Source organism: Ascaphus truei (assembly GCF_040206685.1).
Source record: "Ascaphus truei isolate aAscTru1 chromosome 12 unlocalized genomic scaffold, aAscTru1.hap1 SUPER_12_unloc_2, whole genome shotgun sequence".
NCBI classification, from domain to species: Eukaryota; Metazoa; Chordata; class Amphibia; order Anura; family Ascaphidae; genus Ascaphus; species Ascaphus truei.
Genome location: NW_027453838.1, coordinates 467,746 through 486,258, shown reverse-complemented (window position 1 = coordinate 486,258; position 18,513 = coordinate 467,746). Strand labels below are relative to the sequence as shown.

The following is an 18,513-nucleotide window of genomic DNA, read 5'->3' as shown; positions in this document are numbered from 1 at the left end:
ATTGAATACATTCAAACAATGCTATTGGTTGATGAAACAAAGAAAGGGTTTGCTTCAGGAGGCTTGAACTCACAACCTCGGCATAGCTTAGCATATACTGACATATAAATACCGTGCGCTAACCGATTACGCCACTGGAGCATGTTCCTGTAATGATCCATCTTCTTCTTGCCCCAATTACCCTCCAACTCTGCTCTTTTAATCTCTGACATCCAAGTTAGATCATTTTCCCATTACTCCTTTTAACCCCTTTTCTTTTTTTCTGCCTGAGATCTGTTACATACTGTACATTGAATGTGGTTAACAAAAAGTATTTCTCGTCATTTTTCAAAAACCCAATAGAAGCAACATTTTACAAAGATAATGTTGTTTAAACAATGTGTACAAACAAGTCATGTATTTCTCTTTATGAAAATGTTCTCATGGTTATTTAGTTCATATTGGTCATCATCCATTAGTGAGTGTTACCCATATCCGCTCAAGAGCCATCTGTGTGACTGTATTCAGTACTACCAGCTATGTAGTCATGGCCGAGTGGTTAAGGCGATGGACTAGAAATCCATTGGGGTTTCCCCGCGCAGGTTCAAATCCTGCTGACTACGTTGACTTTTTCAGTGGTAACGTGTTATTAAAAACTTCACTGTACTTTTCATTTTGTTTGTATCTGCTTGGCAAAGCAATCTTTACTTACTGGAATATGTGGCACACTAAAGAAGAAAACAATCTGAATTCTTCAAACATTTTCCAAGTTATACATTTTAGGGTGCTGCTGGCTGTAAAACATTTAATAAAGAACTCCATTTCAATAAATGCATTGTCTTCTATTGATAAGTATCTCTATGCTGCAACATAGTGCTAAGAGGTCATTTGTGTGCAATACTTTGCACAACATAAAATAGAGGAGAAACGGCTTACCCCTACAGAAATAACTTAAGTTAAGTTTCTGAATGTCTCTCTGCTATATCATCCTGGATGGCTCTCCGACGCCTTAAACTCAACATGGCTAAAACAGAGCTCCTCATACTTCCTCCCAAACCTGGCCCTACTACCTCCTTCCACATTACTGTTGGAACTACAATCATTCACCCAGTAGCCCAAGCACGCTGCCTAGGGGTCACACTTGACTCCTCTCTCACATTTGCCCCTCACATTCAAAACATTTCTAAAACTTGTCGCTTTTTCCTCCGCAATATAACAAAGATACGCCCTTTCCTCTGTTGCTCGACTGCTAAAACTCTGACTCAGGCCCTCATTCTCTCCCGTCTTGATTACTGTAAACTCCTGCTGTCCGGCCTTCCTGCCTCTCACCTGTCTCCCCTACAATCTATCCTAAACGCTGCTGCCAGAATCACTCTACTCTTTCCTAGATCCGTCTCAGCATCTCCCCTCATGAAATCCCTCTCCTGGCTTCCGATCAAATCCCGCATCTCACACTCCATTCTTCTCCTCACTTTTAAAGCTTTACATTCTTCTGCCCCTCCTTACATCTCATCCCTAATTTCTCGTTATGCACCATCCAGACTCTTGCGTTCTTCTCAAGGATGTCTTCTTTCTACCCCCTTTGTATCTAAAGCCCTCTCCCGCCTTAAACTTTTCTCACTTTCTGCCCCACACCTCTGGAATGCCCTTCCCCTCAGTACCCGACTAGCACCCTCTCTATCCACCTTTAAGACCCACCTTAAGACACACTTGCTTAAAGAAGCATATGAATAGCACTGTGGATATTCTGAACACGATACATAAAGCTTGGCCCCCTGCAGACGCACTTACCAGAACTCCCTCCTACTGTCTCTATACGTTCTACCTACCAATTAGACTGTAAGCTCCTCGGGGCAGGGACTCCTCTTCCGAAATGTTACTTTTATGTCTAAAGCACTTATTCCCATGATCTGTTATTTATATTATCTGTTATTTATTTGATTACCCCATGTATTACTACTGTAAAGCGCTATGTACATTAATGGCGCTATATAAATAAAGACATACAATACAATAAGGTGACAAAGGATAATGAGCACTTTAGTGTGAGAGTGAGGGAATTCTTCCACTTTATAATTACAGATAATATTTGAATTCTTCTTAAGGACTGTGCTAAGTACTGCATGTATTGAGATGTGTACATTCTTTACAGTCTGCCAAAACTATATTGTTTAAATATAATGGGAATAATCAATGTTATAGTTCAACTGCTTATCACACTTCAGCACAAATAGCTTTTTGTTATGAAAAAGCATTTGTAATGTTTTATTGTTATCATTCACAAAAGATAAGCAGGGCTTTCTAAACCTGTTGAAGAAATAAACAACTTAGCTTGAATTTTACTGAAAAATGGTCATTAATATACTCTAATAATTGTACTGTAACTTCCTGAAGTTTACAGAAAAGTAAGAAATTAATCAAATGTAAACTTTATGGAATCTTTTGTGAAACAGAATGATTTGCATTAAGATCAAATGTACTTTGTACTTTGATATTAAATTCAGAGACAGAACATTTTATATTAAAATCAGATTTAATTTTTTGGGGGGTTCAATATGATCTTTTAGGGGTTCTGTATGTTTTGTCTTGCAGATTAACAATATTGAATACCTAATTCTTGGACATGTTTATTTTGTTGATACTTTTGCCATAGTCTGCATATTGATAGTTCCCTCTAGATACCCAAGAGATCAATGTTGGTATCCCTCCAACCTTTGTATGTCAAAATTGATCAAAAGCAGAAAAAAACAAGATAAATGCTGCACACCAAAAACTGAAAACTCTAACTGATACTTGTTGTTACTGGTGCTCTTGATCCAGGGAGTCCCTGTGAATGACAGACTCCAAAGTCAGCAAAAAAAACAGAGGGTTCAGGGCTCTACGGATTTAAAGAATTTATTAAATCAAATACACAACGGTTCAACCATCAAAAAGTGGTCTTTCTCACTTGAGAAAGACAACTTTTTGAAGGTTGAAACGTTGTGTATTTGATATAATAAATTCTTTAAATCCGTAGAGCCCTGAACCCTCTGTTTAAAATTGATCAAAATACATGATTTTTTGAGTGAGTTGCAAAGTTCAAATGTGTTGGAATATTTTATTCTATGCTTAAGGCATTTAAAATATCTTTAATATTAACATCAAGCCTTGTTCCTTCATATTTACTTTAACTGTGTTACTCAAATCTTCAATGTGGTTTTAGCATGTTTTCCTTTAGCTTGCTATGTAATTGGCAAAAAAAGAAGATTCTTTATTCCTCTTCTATGTTGTCATTTATGATTGCCCACTCTGATAAAGCATAAAGCATAAAGCAAGTAAAACTGAAAGAAAAGGTGGTCGTACATGCAAAACTTCTTTCAACACTCTTGGTTTCTACCACATACAAGATCCACTCGCCTATAGCAATAAGAGAATTTATTCAATTGAAGACTCTGGTGAAATAGCATGGGGTTGTGCTACAGTGAGGATTAACTCTTAAGAGGGATTTATACTTGTTTGGATTTAAAAACAAAACGTAGAAAGCTTTTGTTCCACCACCGCCATTCAGGTGCAAATTGTGTTTGAAAAAATATTTCAGGCTTGATTGAAAGGTAGAATGTGGCTTTGCTAGGGTGAATTTTAACTCTTAATTGGGTTTTGTATTGAGTTTAGATTTGTTTATTAATCATTCTCAGGAGGTAGGTGGAGGAAATGTAATAACAACAGATTATGAGAGAGGTGAGAAGTGGTTTACATATGGTGAGCAAGATACGAATGTGAGAGGTGAATAGTAGGGTTAAGAAGGGGGGATAGGCTGACCCTTTCTTAGTACAGATAGACAGGATGCTCATTAAAGATTGCCTTTTTAGGATACAGGAATCTGGAAATATATGTATCCTCTTGACCCAAATAATGAGTAGCATTGGCTCCACTGGTGTATTTTGGTTTGAAAAAAGGAAGAATGTGCTTGGACAGCTCTCATTTTTTTATTTTTTTAAATCATACATCATCAATTACCAATATCTTCTTGCCCACATTGAGACACCTATTGAATTTGACTGCTTTACATGCGCTCCAATGTAAGCCAAATAGGAAAATGAGGAAATGTTGTTTTTAATGTAAAAGATTACATTTTACAATTTACATCCATAGGCCTTTTATTTAACATTGTATACATTCAAACAATGCTATTGGTTGATGAAACAAAAAAAGGGTTTGCTTCAGGTGAGGATTGAACTCACAACCTCGGCATAGCTTAGCATATACTGACATATAAGTGCCATGAGCTAACCTATTACGCCATTGGAGCATGTTCCTGTAATGATCCATGTTAATCTTGCCCCAATTGCCCTCCAACTCTGCTCTTTTAATCTCTGACATCCAAGTTAGATCATTTTCCCATTACTCCTTTTAACCCCTTTTCTTTTTTTTCTGCCTCAGATCTGTTTCATACTGTACATTGAATGTGGTTAACAAAAAGTATTTCTCGTCATTGTTCAAAAACCCAATAGAAGCAACATTTTACAAAGATAATGTTGTTTAAACAATGTGTACAAACAAGTCATGTATTTCTTTTTATGAAAATGTTCTCATGGTTATTTAGTTCATATTGGTCATCATTCATTAGTGAGTGTTACCCATATCCGCTCAAGAGCCATCTGTGTGACTGTATTCAGTACTACCAGCTATGTAGTCATGGCTGAGTGGACTTGAAATCCATTGGGGTTTCCCCGCGCAGGTTCAAATCCTGCTGACTACGTTGACTTTTTCAGTGTTAACGTGTTATTAAAAACTTCACTGCACTTTGCATTTTGTTTGTATCTGCTTGGCAAAGCAATCTTTACTTACTGGAATATGTGGCACACTAAAGAAGAAAACACTCTGAATTCATCAAACATTTTACAAGTTATACATTTTAGGGTGCTGCTGGCTGTAAAACATTTAATAAAGAACTCCATTTCAATAAATGCATTGTCTTCTATTGATAAGTATCTCTATGCTGCAACATAGTGCTAAGAGGTCATTTGTGTGCAATACTTTGCACAACATAAAATAGAGGAGAAACGGCTTACCCCTACAGAAATAACTTAAGGTGACAAAGGATAATGAGCACTTTAGTGTGAGAGTGAGGGAATTCTTCCACTTTATAATTACAGATAATATTTGAATTCTTCTTAAGGACTGTGCTAAGTACTGCATGTATTGAGATGTGTACATTCTTTACATTCTGCCAAAACTATATTGTTTAAATTTAATGGGAATAATCAATGTTATAGTTCAACTGCTTATCACACTTCAGCACAAATAGCTTTTTGTTATGAAAAAGCATTTGTAATGTTTTATTGTTATAATTCACAAAAGATAAGCAGGGCTTTCTAAACCTGGTGAAGAAATAAACAACTTAGCTTGAACTTTACGGAAAAATGGTCATTAATGTACTGTAATAATTGTACTGTAACTTCCTGAAGTTTACAGAAAATTAAGAAATTAATCAAATGTAAACTTTATGGAATCTTTTGTGAAACAGAATGATTCTCATTAAGAACAAATGTACTTTATACTTTGATATTAAATTCAGAGACAGAACATGTTATATTAAAATCAGATTTTTTATTTGGGGGGGTTCAATATGATCTTATAGGGGTTCTGTATGTTTTTGTCTTGCAGATTAACAATATTGAATACCTAATTCTTGGACATGTTTATTTTGTTGATACTTTTGCCATAGTCTGCATATTGATAGTTCCCTCTAGATACCCAAGAGATCAATGTTGGTATCCCTCCACCCTTTGTATGTCAAAATTGATCAAAAGCAGAAAAAAACAAGATAAATGCTGCACACCAAAAACTGAAAACTGTAACTGAAACTTGTTGTTACTGGTGCTCTTGATCCAGGGGAGTCCCTGTGAATGACAGACTCCAAAGTCAGCAAAAAAACCAGAGGGTTCAGGGCTCTACGGATTTAAAGAATTTATTAAATCAAATACACAACGTTTCAACCATCAAAAAGTGGTCTTTCTCACTTGAGAAAGACCACTTTTTGATGGTTGAAATGTTGTGTATTTGATATAATAAATTTTTAAATCCGTAGAGCCCTGAACCCTCTGTTTAAAATTGATCAAAAGACATGATTTTTTGAGTGAGTTGCAAAGTTCAAATGTGTTGGAATATTTTATTCTATGCTTAAGGCATTTAAAATATCTTTAATATTAACATCAAGCCTTGTTCCTTCATATTTACTTTAACTGTGTTACTCAAATCTTCAATGTGGTTTTAGCATGTTTTCCTTTAGCTTGCTATGTAATTGGCAAAAAAAAGAAGATTCTTTATTCCTCTTCTATGTTGTCATTTATGATTGCCCACTCTGATAAAGCATAAAGCATAAAGCAAGTAAAACTGAAAGAAAAGGTGGTCGTACATGCAAAACTTCTTTCAGCACTCTTGGTTTCTACCACATACAAGATCCACTCGCCTATAGCAATAAGAGAATTTATTCAATTGAAGACTCTGGTGAAAAAGCATGGGGTTGTGCTACAGTGAGGATTAACTCTTAAGAGGGATTTATATTTGTTTGGATTTAAAAACAAAACGTAGAAAGCTTTTGTTCCACCACCGCCATTCAGGTGCAAATTGTGTTTGAAAAAATATTTCAGGCTTGATTGAAAGGTAGAATGTGACTTTGCTAGGGTGAATTTTAACTCTTAATGAGGTTTTGTATTGAGTTTAGATTTGTTTATTAATCATTCTCAGGGGGTAGGTGGAGGAAATGTAATAACAACAGATTATGAGAGAGGTGAGAAGTGGTTTACATATGGTGAACAAGATACGAATGTGAGAGGTGAATAGTTGGGTTAAGAAGGGGGGATAGGCTGACCCCTACTTAGTACAGATAGACAGGATGCTCATTAAAGATTGCCTTTTTAGGATATATACATCTGGAAATATATGTATCCTCTAGACCCAAATAATGGGTAGCATTGGCTCCACTGGTGTATTTTGGTTTGAAAAAAGGAAGAATTTGCTTGGACAGCTCTCATTTTTTTATTTTTTTAAATCATACATCATCAATTACCAATATCTTCTTGCCCACATTGAGACACCTATTGAATTTGACTGCTTTACATGCGCTCCAATGTAAGCCAAATAGCAAAATGCGGAAATGTTGTTTTTAATGTAAAAGATTACATTTTACAATTTACATCCATAGGCCTTTTATTTAACATTGTATACATTCAAACAATGCTATTGGTTGATGAAACAAAAAAAGGGTTTGCTTCAGGTGAAGCTTGAACTCACAACCTCGGCATAGTTTTGCATATACTGACATATAAGTACCGTGCGCTAACCGATTACGCCACTGGAGCATGTTCCTGGAGTGATACATCTTCTTCTTGCCCCAATTGCCCTCCAACTCTGCTCTTTTAATCTCTGACATCCAAGTTAGATCATTTTCCCATTACTCCTTTTAACCCCTTTTCTTTTTTTCTGCCTGAGATCTGTTTCATACTGTACATTGAATGTGGTTAACAAAAAGTATTTCTCGTCATTTTTCAAAAACCCAATAGAAGCAACATTTTACAAAGATAATGTTGTTTAAACAATGTGTACAAACAAGTCATGTATTTCTCTTTATGAAAATGTTCTCATGGTTATTTAGTTCATATTGGTCATCATTCATTAGTGAGTGTTACCCATATCCGCTCAAGAGCCATCTGTGTGACTGTATTCAGTACTACCAGCTATGTAGTCATGGCCGAGTGGTTAAGGCGATGGACTTGAAATCCATTGGGGTTTCCCCGCGCAGGTTCAAATCCTGCTGACTACGTTGACTTTTTCAGTGGTAACGTGTTATTAAAAACTTCACTGCACTTTGCATTTTGTTTGTATCTGCTTGGCAAAGCAATCTTTACTTACTGGAATATGTGGCACACTAAAGAAGAAAACACTCTGAATTCTTCAAACATTTTCCAAGTTATACATTTTAGGGTGCTGCTGGCTGTAAAACATTTAATAAAGAACTCCATTTCAATAAATGCATTGTCTTCTATTGATAAGTATCTCTATGCTGCAACATAGTGCTAAGAGGTCATTTGTGTGCAATACTTTGCACAACATAAAATAGAGGAGAAACGGCTTACCCCTACAGAAATAACTTAAGGTGACAAAGGATAATGAGCACTTTAGTGTGAGAGTGAGGGAATTCTTCCACTTTATAATTACAGATAATATTTGAATTCTTCTTAAGGACTGTGCTAAGTACTGCATGTATTGAGATGTGTACATTCTTTACAGTCTGCCAAAACTATATTGTTTAAATATAATTGGAATAATCAATGTTATAGTTGAACTGCTTATCACACTACAGCACAAATAGCTTTTTGTTATGAAAAAGCATTTGTAATGTTTTATTGTTATCATTCACAAAAGATAAGCAGGGCTTTCTAAACCTGGTGAAGAAATAAACAACTTAGCTTGAATTTTACTGAAAAATGATCATTAATGTACTGTAATAATTGTACTGTAACTTCCTGAAGTTTACAGAAAATTAAGAAATTAATCAAATGTAAACTTTATGGAATCTTTTGTGAAACAGAATGATTCTCATTAAGAACAAATGTACTTTATACTTTGATATTCAATTCAGAGACAGAACATGTTATTAAAATCAGATTAGTTATTTGGGGGGGTTCAATATGATCTTATAGGGGTTCTGTATGTTTTTGTCTTGCAGATTAACAATATTGAATACCTAATTCTTGGACATGTTTATTTTGTTGATACTTTTGCCATAGTCTGCATATTGATAGTTCCCTCTAGATACCCAAGAGATCAATGTTGGTATCCCTCCACCCTTTGTATGTCAAAATTGATCAAAAGCAGAAAAAAACAAGATAAATGCTGCACACCAAAAACTGAAAACTGTAACTGAAACTTGTTGTTACTGGTGCTCTTGATCCAGGGGAGTCCCTGTGAATGACAGACTCCAAAGTCAGCAAAAAAAACAGAGGGTTCAGGGCTCTACGGATTTAAAGAATTTATTAAATCAAATACACAACGTTTCAACCATCAAAAAGTGGTCTTTCTCACTTGAGAAAGACCACTTTTTGATGGTTGAAATGTTGTGTATTTGATATAATAAATTCTTTAAATCCGTAGAGCCCTGAACCCTCTGTTTAAAATTGATCAAAAGACATGATTTTTTGAGTGAGTTGCAAAGTTCAAATGTGTTGGAATATTTTATTCTATGCTTAAGGCATTTAAAATATCTTTAATATTAACATCAAGCCTTGTTCCTTCATATTTACTTTAACTGTGTTACTCAAATCTTCAATGTGGTTTTAGCATGTTTTCCTTTAGCTTGCTATGTAATTGGCAAAAAAAAGAAGATTCTTTATTCCTCTTCTATGTTGTCATTTATGATTGCCCACTCTGATAAAGCATAAAGCATAAAGCAAGTAAAACTGAAAGAAAAGGTGGTCGTACATGCAAAACTTCTTTCAGCACTCTTGGTTTCTACCACATACAAGATCCACTCGCCTATAGCAATAAGAGAATTTATTCAATTGAAGACTCTGGTGAAATAGCATGGGGTTGTGCTACAGTGAGGATTAACTCTTAAGAGGGATTTATATTTGTTTGGATTTAAAAACAAAACGTAGAAAGCTTTTGTTCCACCACCGCCATTCAGGTGCAAATTGTGTTTGAAAAAATATTTCAGGCTTGATTGAAAGGTAGAATGTGACTCTGCTAGGGTGAATTTTAACTCTTAATGAGGTTTTGTATTGAGTTTAGATTTGTTTATTAATCATTCTCAGGGGGTAGGTGGAGGAAATGTAATAACAACAGATTATGAGAGAGGTGAGAAGTGGTTTACATATGGTGAGCAAGATACGAATGTGAGAGGTGAATAGTTGGGTTAAGAAGGGGGGATAGGCTGACCCCTACTTAGTACAGATAGACAGGATGCTCATTAAAGATTGCCTTTTTAGGATATATACATCTGGAAATATATGTATCCTCTAGACCCAAATAATGGGTAGCATTGGCTCCACTGGTGTATTTTGGTTTGAAAAAAGGAAGAATTTGCTTGGACAGCTCTCATTTTTTTATTTTTTTAAATCATACATCATCAATTACCAATATCTTCTTGCCCACATTGAGACACCTATTGAATTTGACTGCTTTACATGCACTCCAATGTAAGCCAAATAGCAAAATGCGGAAATGTTGTTTTTAATGTAAAAGATTACATTTTGCAATTTACATCCATAGGCCTTTTATTTAACATTGTATACATTCAAACAATGCTATTGGTTGATGAAACAAAAAAGGGGTTTGCATCAGGTGAGCCTTGAACTCACAACCTCGGCATAGCTTAGCATATACTGACATATAAGTACCGTGCGCTAACCGATTACGCCACTGGAGCATGTTCCTGTAATGATTCATGTTCTTCTTGCCCCAATTACCCACCAAATCTGCTCTTTTAATCTCTGACATCCAAGTTAGATCATTGTCCCATTACTCCTTTTAACCCCTTTTCTTGTTTTCTGCCTCAGATCTGTTTCATACTGTACATTGATTGTGGTTAACAAAAAGTATTTCTCATCATTGTTCAAAAACCCAATAGAAGCAACATTTTGCAAAGATAATGTTGTTTAAACAATGTGTACAAACAAGTCATGTATTTCTCTTTATGAAAATGTTCTCATGGTTATTTAGTTCATATTGGTCATCATTCATTAGTGAGTGTTACCCATATCCGCTCAAGAGCTATCTGTGTGACTGTATTCAGTACTAGCAGCTATGTAGTCATGGCCGAGTGGTTAAGGCGATGGAATTGAAATCCATTGGGGTTTCCCTGCGCAGGTTCAAATCCTGCTGACTACGTTGACTTTTTCAGTGGTAACGTGTTATTAAAAACGTCACTGCACTTTGCATTTTGTTTGTATCTGCTTGGCAAAGCAATCTTTACTTACTGGAATATGTGGCACACTAAAGAAGAAAACACTCTGAATTCTTCAAACATTTTCCAAGTTATACATTTTAGGGTGCTGCTGGCTGTAAAACATTTAATAAAGAACTCCATTTCAATAAATGCATTGTCTTTTATTGATAAGTATCTCTATGCTGCAACATAGTGCTAAGAGGTCATTTGTGTGCAATACTTTGCACAACATAAAATAGAGGAGAAACGGCTTACCCTTACAGAAATAACTTAAGGTGACAAAGGATAATGAGCACTTTAGTGTGAGAGTGAGGGAATTTCTTCCACTTTATAATTACAGATAATATTTGAATTCTTCTTAAGGACTGTGCTAAGTACTGCATGTATTGAGATGTGTACATTCTTTACAGTCTGCAAAACTATATTGTTTAAATATAATGGGAATAATCAATGTTATAGTTCAACTGCTTATCACACTTCAGCACAAATAGCTTTTTGTTATGAAAAAGCATTTGTAATGTTTTATTGTTATCATTCACAAAAGATAAGCAGGGCTTTCTAAACCTGTTGAAGAAATAACCAACTTAGCATGAATTTTACTGAAAAATGGTCATTAATGTACTGTAATAATTGTACTGTAACTTCCTGAAGTTTACAGAAAATTAAGAAATTAATCAAATGTAAACTTTATGGAATCTTTTGTGAAACAGAATGATTCTCATTAAGAACAAATGTGCTTTATACTTTGATATTAAATTCAGAGACAGAACATTTTATATTGAAATCAGATTTATTTTTTTGGGGGCTTCAATATGATCTTATAGGGGTCCTGTATGTTTTTGTCTTGCAGATTAACAATATTGAATACCTAATTCGTGGACATGTTTATTTTGTTGATACTTTTGCCATAGTCTGCATATTGTTAGTTCCCTCTAGATACCCAAGAGATCAATGTTGGTATCCCTCCACCCTTTGTATGTCAAAATTGATCAAAAGCAGAAAAAAAACAAGATTAATGCTGCACACCAAAAACTGAAAACTCTAACTGATACTTGCTGTTACTGGTGCTCCTGATCCAGGGGAGTCCCTGTGAATGACAGACTCCAAAGTCAGCAAAAGAAACGGAGGATTCAGGGCTCTACGGATCTAAAGAATTTATTATATCAAATGCACAACGTTTCAACCATCAAAAAGTGGTCTTTCTCAAGTGAGAACCGTCTGTTTAAAATTGAACAAAAGACATGATTTTTTGAGTGAGTTACAAAGTTCAAATGTGTTGGAATATTTTATTCTATGCTTAAGGCATTTAAAATATCTTTAATATTAACATCAAGCCTTGTTCCTTCATATTTACTTTAACTGTGTTACTCAAATCTTCAATGTTGTTTTAGCATGTTTTCCTTTAGCTTGCTATGTAATTGGCAAAAAAAGAAGATTCTTTATTCCTCTTCTATGTTGTCATTTATGATTGCCCACTCTGATAAAGCATAAAGCATAAAGCAAGTAAAACTGAAAGAAAAGGTGGTCGTACATGCAAAACTTCTTTCAGCAATCTTGGTTTCTACCACATACAAGATCCACTCGCCTATAGCAATAAGATAATTTATTAAATTGAAGACTCTGGTGAAATAGCATGGGGTTGTGCTACAGTGAGGATTAACTCTTAAGAGGGATTTATACTTGTTTGGATTTAAAAACAAAACGTAGAAAGCTTTTGTTCCACCACCGCCATTGAGGTGCAAATTGTGTTTGAAAAAATATTTCAGGCTTGATTGAAAGGTAGAATGTGGCTTTGCTAGGGTGAATTTTAACTCTTAATGGGGTTTTGTATTGAGTTTAGATTTGTTTATTAATCATTCTCAGGGGGTAGGTGGAGGAAATGTAATAACAACAGATTATGAGAGAGGTGAGAAGTGGTTTACATATGATGAACAAGATACGAATGTGAGATGTGAATAATTGGGTTAAGAAGGGGGGATAGGCTGACCCTTACTTAGTACAGATAGACAGGATGCTCATTAAAGATTGCCTTTTTAGGATATATAAATCTGGAAATATATGTATCCTCTAGACCCAAATAATGAGTAGCATTGGCTCCACTGGTGTATTTTGATTTGAAAAAAGGAAGAATGTGCTTGGACAGCTCTCATTTTTTTATTTTTTTAAATCATACATCATCAATTACCAATATCTTCTTGCCCACATTGAGACACCTATTGAATTTGACTGCTTTACATGCACTCCAATGTAAGCCAAATAGCAAAATGCGGAAATGTTGTTTTTAATGTAAAAGATTACATTTTGCAATTTACATCCATAGGCCTTTTATTTAACATTGTATACATTCAAACAATGCTATTGGATGATGAAACAAAAAAAGGGTTTGCTTCAGGTGAGGCTTGAACTCACAACCTCGGCATAGCTTAGCATATACTGACATATAAGTACCGTGCGCTAACCGATTACGCCACTGGAGCATGTTCCTGTAATGTTCCATGTTCTTCTTGCCCCAATTACCCTCCAACTCTGCTCTTTTAATCTCTGACATCCAAGTTAGATCATTGTCCCATTACTCCTTTTAACCCCTTTTCTTGTTTTCTGCCTCAGATCTGTTTCATACTGTACATTGATTGTGGTTAACAAAAAGTATTTCTCGTCATTGTTCAAAAACCCAATAGAAGCAACATTTTGCAAATATAATGTTGTTTAAACAATGTGTACAAACAAGTCATGTATTTCTCTTTATGAAAATGTTCTCATGGTTATTTAGTTCATATTGGTCATCATTCATTAGTGAGTGTTACCCATATACGCTCAAGAGCTATCTGTGTGACTGTATTCAGTACTACCAGCTATGTAGTCATGGCCGAGTGGTTAAGGCGATGGACTCGAAATCCATTGGGGTTTCCCCGCGCAGGTTCAAATCCTGCTGACTACGTTGACTTTTTCAGTGGTAACGTGTTATTAAAAACTTCACTGCACTTTGCATTTTGTTTGTATCTGCTTGGCAAAGCAATCTTTACTTACTGGAATATGTGGCACACTAAAGAAGAAAACACTCTGAATTCATCAAACATTTTACAAGTTATACATTTTAGGGTGCTGCTGGCTGTAAAACATTTAATAAAGAACTCCATTTCAATAAATGCATTGTCTTCTATTGATAAGTATCTCTATGCTGCAACATAGTGCTAAGAGGTCATTTGTGTGCAATACTTTGCACAACATAAAATAGAGGAGAAACGGCTTACCCTTACAGAAATAACTTAAGGTGACAAAGGATAATGAGCACTTTAGTGTGAGAGTCAGGGAATTCTTCCACTTTATAATTACAGATAATATTTGAATTCTTCTTAAGGACTGTGCTAAGTACTGCATGTATTGAGATGTGTACATTCTTTACAGTCTGCAAAAACTATATTGTTTAAATATAATGGGAATAATCAATGTTATAGTTCAACTGCTTATCACACTTCAGCACAAATAGCTTTTTTTTATGAAAAAGCATTTGTAATGTTTTATTGTTATCATTCACAAAAGATAAGCAGGGCTTTCTAAACCTGTTGAAGAAATAACCAACTTAGCATGAATTTTACTGAAAAATGGTCATTAATGTACTGTAATAATTGTACTGTAACTTCCTGAAGTTTACAGAAAATTAAGAAATTAATCAAATGTAAACTTTATGGAATCTTTTGTGAAACAGAATGATTCGCATTAAGAACAAATGTACTTTGTACTTTGATATTAAATTCAGAGACAGAACATTTTATATTAAAATCAGATTTAATTTTTTGGGGGGTTCAATATGATCTTTTAGGGGTTCTGTATGTTTTTGTCTTGCAGATTAACAAAATTGAATACCTAATTCTTGGACATGTTTATTTTGTTGATACTTTTGCCATAGTCTGCATATTGATAGTTCCCTTTAGATACCCAAGAGATCAATGTTGGTATCCCTCCAACCTTTGTATGTCAAAATTGATCAAAAGCAGAAAAAAATAAGATAAATGCTGCACACCAAAAACTGAAAACTCTAACTGATACTTGTTGTTACTGGTGCTATTGATCCAGGGGAGTCCCTGTGAATGACAGACTCCAAAGTCAGCAAAAAAAAAAACAGAGGGTTCAGGGCTCTACGGATTTAAAGAATTTATTAAATCAAATACACAACGTTTCAACCATCAAAAAGTGGTCTTTCTCACTTGAGAAAGACCACTTTTTGATGGTTGAAACGTTGTGTATTTGATATAATAAATTCTTTAAATCCGTAGAGCCCTGAACCCTCTGTTTAAAATTGATCAAAAGACATGATTTTTTGAGTGAGTTGCAAAGTTCAAATGTGTTTGAATATTTTATTCTATGCTTAAGGCATTTAAAATATCTTTAAAATTAACATCAAGCCTTGTTCCTTCATATTTACTTTAACTGTGTTACTCAAATCTTCATTGTGGTTTTAGCATGTTTTCCTTTAGCTTGCTATGTAATTGGCAAAAAAAAGAAGATTCTTTATTCCTCTTCTATGTTGTCATTTATGATTGCCCACTCTGATAAAGCATAAAGCATAAAGCAAGTAAATCTGAAAGAAAAGGTGGTCGTACATGCAAAACTTCTTTCAGCACTCTTGGTTTCTACCACATACAAGATCCACTCGCCTATAGCAATAAGAGAATTTATTCAATTGAAGACTCTGGTGAAATAGCATGGGGTTGTGCTACAGTGAGGATTAACTCTTAAGAGGGATTTATACTTGTTTGGATTTAAAAACAAAATGTAGAAAGCTTTTGTTCCACCACCGCCATTCAGGTGCAAATTGTGTTTGAAAAAATATTTCAGGCTTGATTGAAAGGTAGAATGTGACTTTGCTAGGGTGAATTTTAACTCTTAATGAGGTTTTGTATTGAGTTTAGATTTGTTTATTAATCATTCTCAGGGGGTAGGTGGAGGAAATGTAATAACAACAGATTATGAGAGAGGTGAGAAGTGGTTTACATATGGTGAACAAGATACGAATGTGAGAGGTGAATAGTTGGGTTAAGAAGGGGGGATAGGCTGACCCCTACTTAGTACAGATAGACAGGATGCTCATTAAAGATTGCCTTTTTAGGATATATACATCTGGAAATATATGTATCTTCTAGACCCAAATAATGGGTAGCATTGGCTCCACTGGTGTATTTTGGTTTGAAAAAAGGAAGAATTTGCTTGGACAGCTCTCATTTTTTTATTTTTTTAAATCATACATCATCAATTACCAATATCTTCTTGCCCACATTGAGACACCTATTGAATTTGACTGCTTTACATGCGCTCCAATGTAAGCCAAATAGCAAAATGCGGAAATGTTGTTTTTAATGTAAAAGATTACATTTTACAATTTACATCCATAGGCCTTTTATTTAACATTGTATACATTCAAACAATGCTATTGGTTGATGAAACAAAAAAAGGGTTTGCCTCAGGTGAGGCTTGAACTCACAACCTCGGCATAGCTTAGCATATACTGACATATAAGTACCGTGCGCTAACCGATTACGCCACTGTAGCATGTTCCTGTAATGATCCATCTTCTTCTTGCCCCAATTGCCCTCCAACTCTGCTCTTTTAATCTCTGACATCCAAGTTAGATCATTTTCCCATTACTCCTTTTAACCCCTTTTCTTTTTTTCTGCCTCAGATCTGTTTCCTACTGTACATTGAATGTGGTTAACAAAAAGTATTTCTCGTCATTTTTCAAAAAACCCAATAGAAGCAACATTTTACAAAGATAATGTTGTTTAAACAATGTGTACAAACAAGTCATGTATTTCTCTTTATGAAAATGTTCTCATGGTTATTTAGTTCATATTGGTCATCATTCATTAGTGAGTGATACCCAGATCCGCTCAAGAGCCATCTGTGTGACTGTATTCAGTACTACCAGCTATGTAGTCATGGCCGAGTGGTTAAGGCGATGGACTAGAAATCCATTGGGGTTTCCCCGCGCAGGTTCAAATCCTGCTGACTACGTTGACTTTTTCAGTGGTAACGTGTTATTAAAAACTTCACTGCACTTTGCATTTTGTTTGTATCTGCTTGGCAAAGCAATCTTTACTTACTGGAATATGTGGCACACTAAAGAAGAAAACACTCTGAATTCTTCAAACATTTTCCAAGTTATACATTTTAGGGTGCTGCTGGCTGTAAAACATTTAATAAAGAACTCCATTTCAATAAATGCATTGTCTTCTATTGATAAGTATCTCTATGCTGCAACATAGTGCTAAGAGGTCATTTGTGTGCAATACTTTGCACAACATAAAATAGAGGAGAAACGGCTTACCCCTACAGAAATAACTTAAGGTGACAAAGGATAATGAGCACTTTAGTGTGAGAGTGAGGGAATTCTTCCACTTTATAATTACAGATAATATTTGAATTCTTCTTAAGGACTGTGCTAAGTACTGCATGTATTGAGATGTGTACATTCTTTACAGTCTGCAAAAACTATATTGTTTAAATATAATGGGAATAATCAATGTTATAGTTCAACTGCTTATCACACTTCAGCACAAATAGCTTTTTGTTATGAAAAAGCATTTGTAATGTTTTATTGTTATCATTCACAAAAGATAAGCAGGGCTTTCTAAACCTGTTGAAGAAATAAACAACTTAGCTTGAATTTTACTGAAAAATGGTCATTATTGTACTGTAATAATTGTACTGTAACTTCCTGAAGTTTACAGAAAATTAAGAAATTAATTAAATGTAAACTTTATGGAATAATTTGTGAAACAGAATGATTCGCATTAAGAACAAATGTACTTTGTACTTTGATATTAAATTCAGAGACAGAACATTTTATATTAAAATCAGATTTATTTTTTTGGGGGGTTCAATATGATCTTTTAGGGGTTCTGTATGTTTTTGTCTTGCAGATTAACAATATTGAATACCTAATTCTTGGATATGTTTATTTTGTTGATACTTTTGCCATAGTCTGCATATTGATAGTTCCCTCTAGATACCCAAGAGATCAATGTTGGTATCCCTCCAACCTTTGTATGTCAAAATTGATCAAAAGCAGAAAAAAACAAGATAAATGCTGCACACCAAAAACTGAAAACTCTAACTGATACTTGTTGTTACTGGTGCTCTTGATCCAGGGGAGTCCCTGTGAATGACAGACTCCAAAGTCACCAAAAAAAAAACAGAGGGTTCAGGGCTCTACGGATTTAAAGAATTTATTAAATCAAATACACAACGTTTCAACCATCAAAAAGTGGTCTTTCTCACTTGAGAAAGACCACTTTTTGATGGTTGAAACGTTGTGTATTTGATATAATAAATTCTTTAAATCCGTAGAGCCCTGAACCCTCTGTTTAAAATTGATCAAAAGACATGATTTTTTGAGTGAGTTGCAAAGTTCAAATGTGTTGGAATATTTTATTCTATGCTTAAGGCATTTAAAAAATCTTTAAAATTAACATCAAGCCTTGTTCCTTCATATTTACTTTAACTGTGTTACTCAAATCTTCATTGTGGTCTTAGCATGTTTTCCTTTAGCTTGCTATGTAATTGGCAAAAAAAAGAAGATTCTTTATTCCTCTTCTATGTTGTCATTTATG

General features: G+C 34.7%; 6 non-coding genes across 6 annotated transcripts; 5 read left to right on the top strand and 1 right to left on the bottom strand.

The window, feature by feature from the left end:
• Positions 1-520: 520 nt before the first annotated feature.
• Positions 521-602, top strand: TRNAS-AGA (transfer RNA serine (anticodon AGA)). The gene has a single exon. It is a non-coding gene; the product is annotated as a tRNA-Ser (tRNA).
• A 7,099-nt stretch (positions 603-7,701) lies between these two features.
• On the top strand, positions 7,702-7,783 carry TRNAS-UGA (transfer RNA serine (anticodon UGA)). The gene has a single exon. It is a non-coding gene; the product is annotated as a tRNA-Ser (tRNA).
• A 2,983-nt stretch (positions 7,784-10,766) lies between these two features.
• TRNAS-UGA (transfer RNA serine (anticodon UGA)) lies at positions 10,767-10,848 on the top strand. Its single transcript has one exon. It is a non-coding gene; the product is annotated as a tRNA-Ser (tRNA).
• A 2,442-nt stretch (positions 10,849-13,290) lies between these two features.
• TRNAI-UAU (transfer RNA isoleucine (anticodon UAU)) lies at positions 13,291-13,383 on the bottom strand. The gene is given in 2 exon segments: positions 13,291-13,326; positions 13,346-13,383. It is a non-coding gene; the product is annotated as a tRNA-Ile (tRNA).
• Positions 13,384-13,762: 379 nt separating this feature from the next.
• On the top strand, positions 13,763-13,844 carry TRNAS-CGA (transfer RNA serine (anticodon CGA)). The gene has a single exon. It is a non-coding gene; the product is annotated as a tRNA-Ser (tRNA).
• Positions 13,845-16,833: 2,989 nt separating this feature from the next.
• On the top strand, positions 16,834-16,915 carry TRNAS-AGA (transfer RNA serine (anticodon AGA)). The gene has a single exon. It is a non-coding gene; the product is annotated as a tRNA-Ser (tRNA).
• The last annotated feature ends 1,598 nt before the right edge of the window (positions 16,916-18,513 follow it).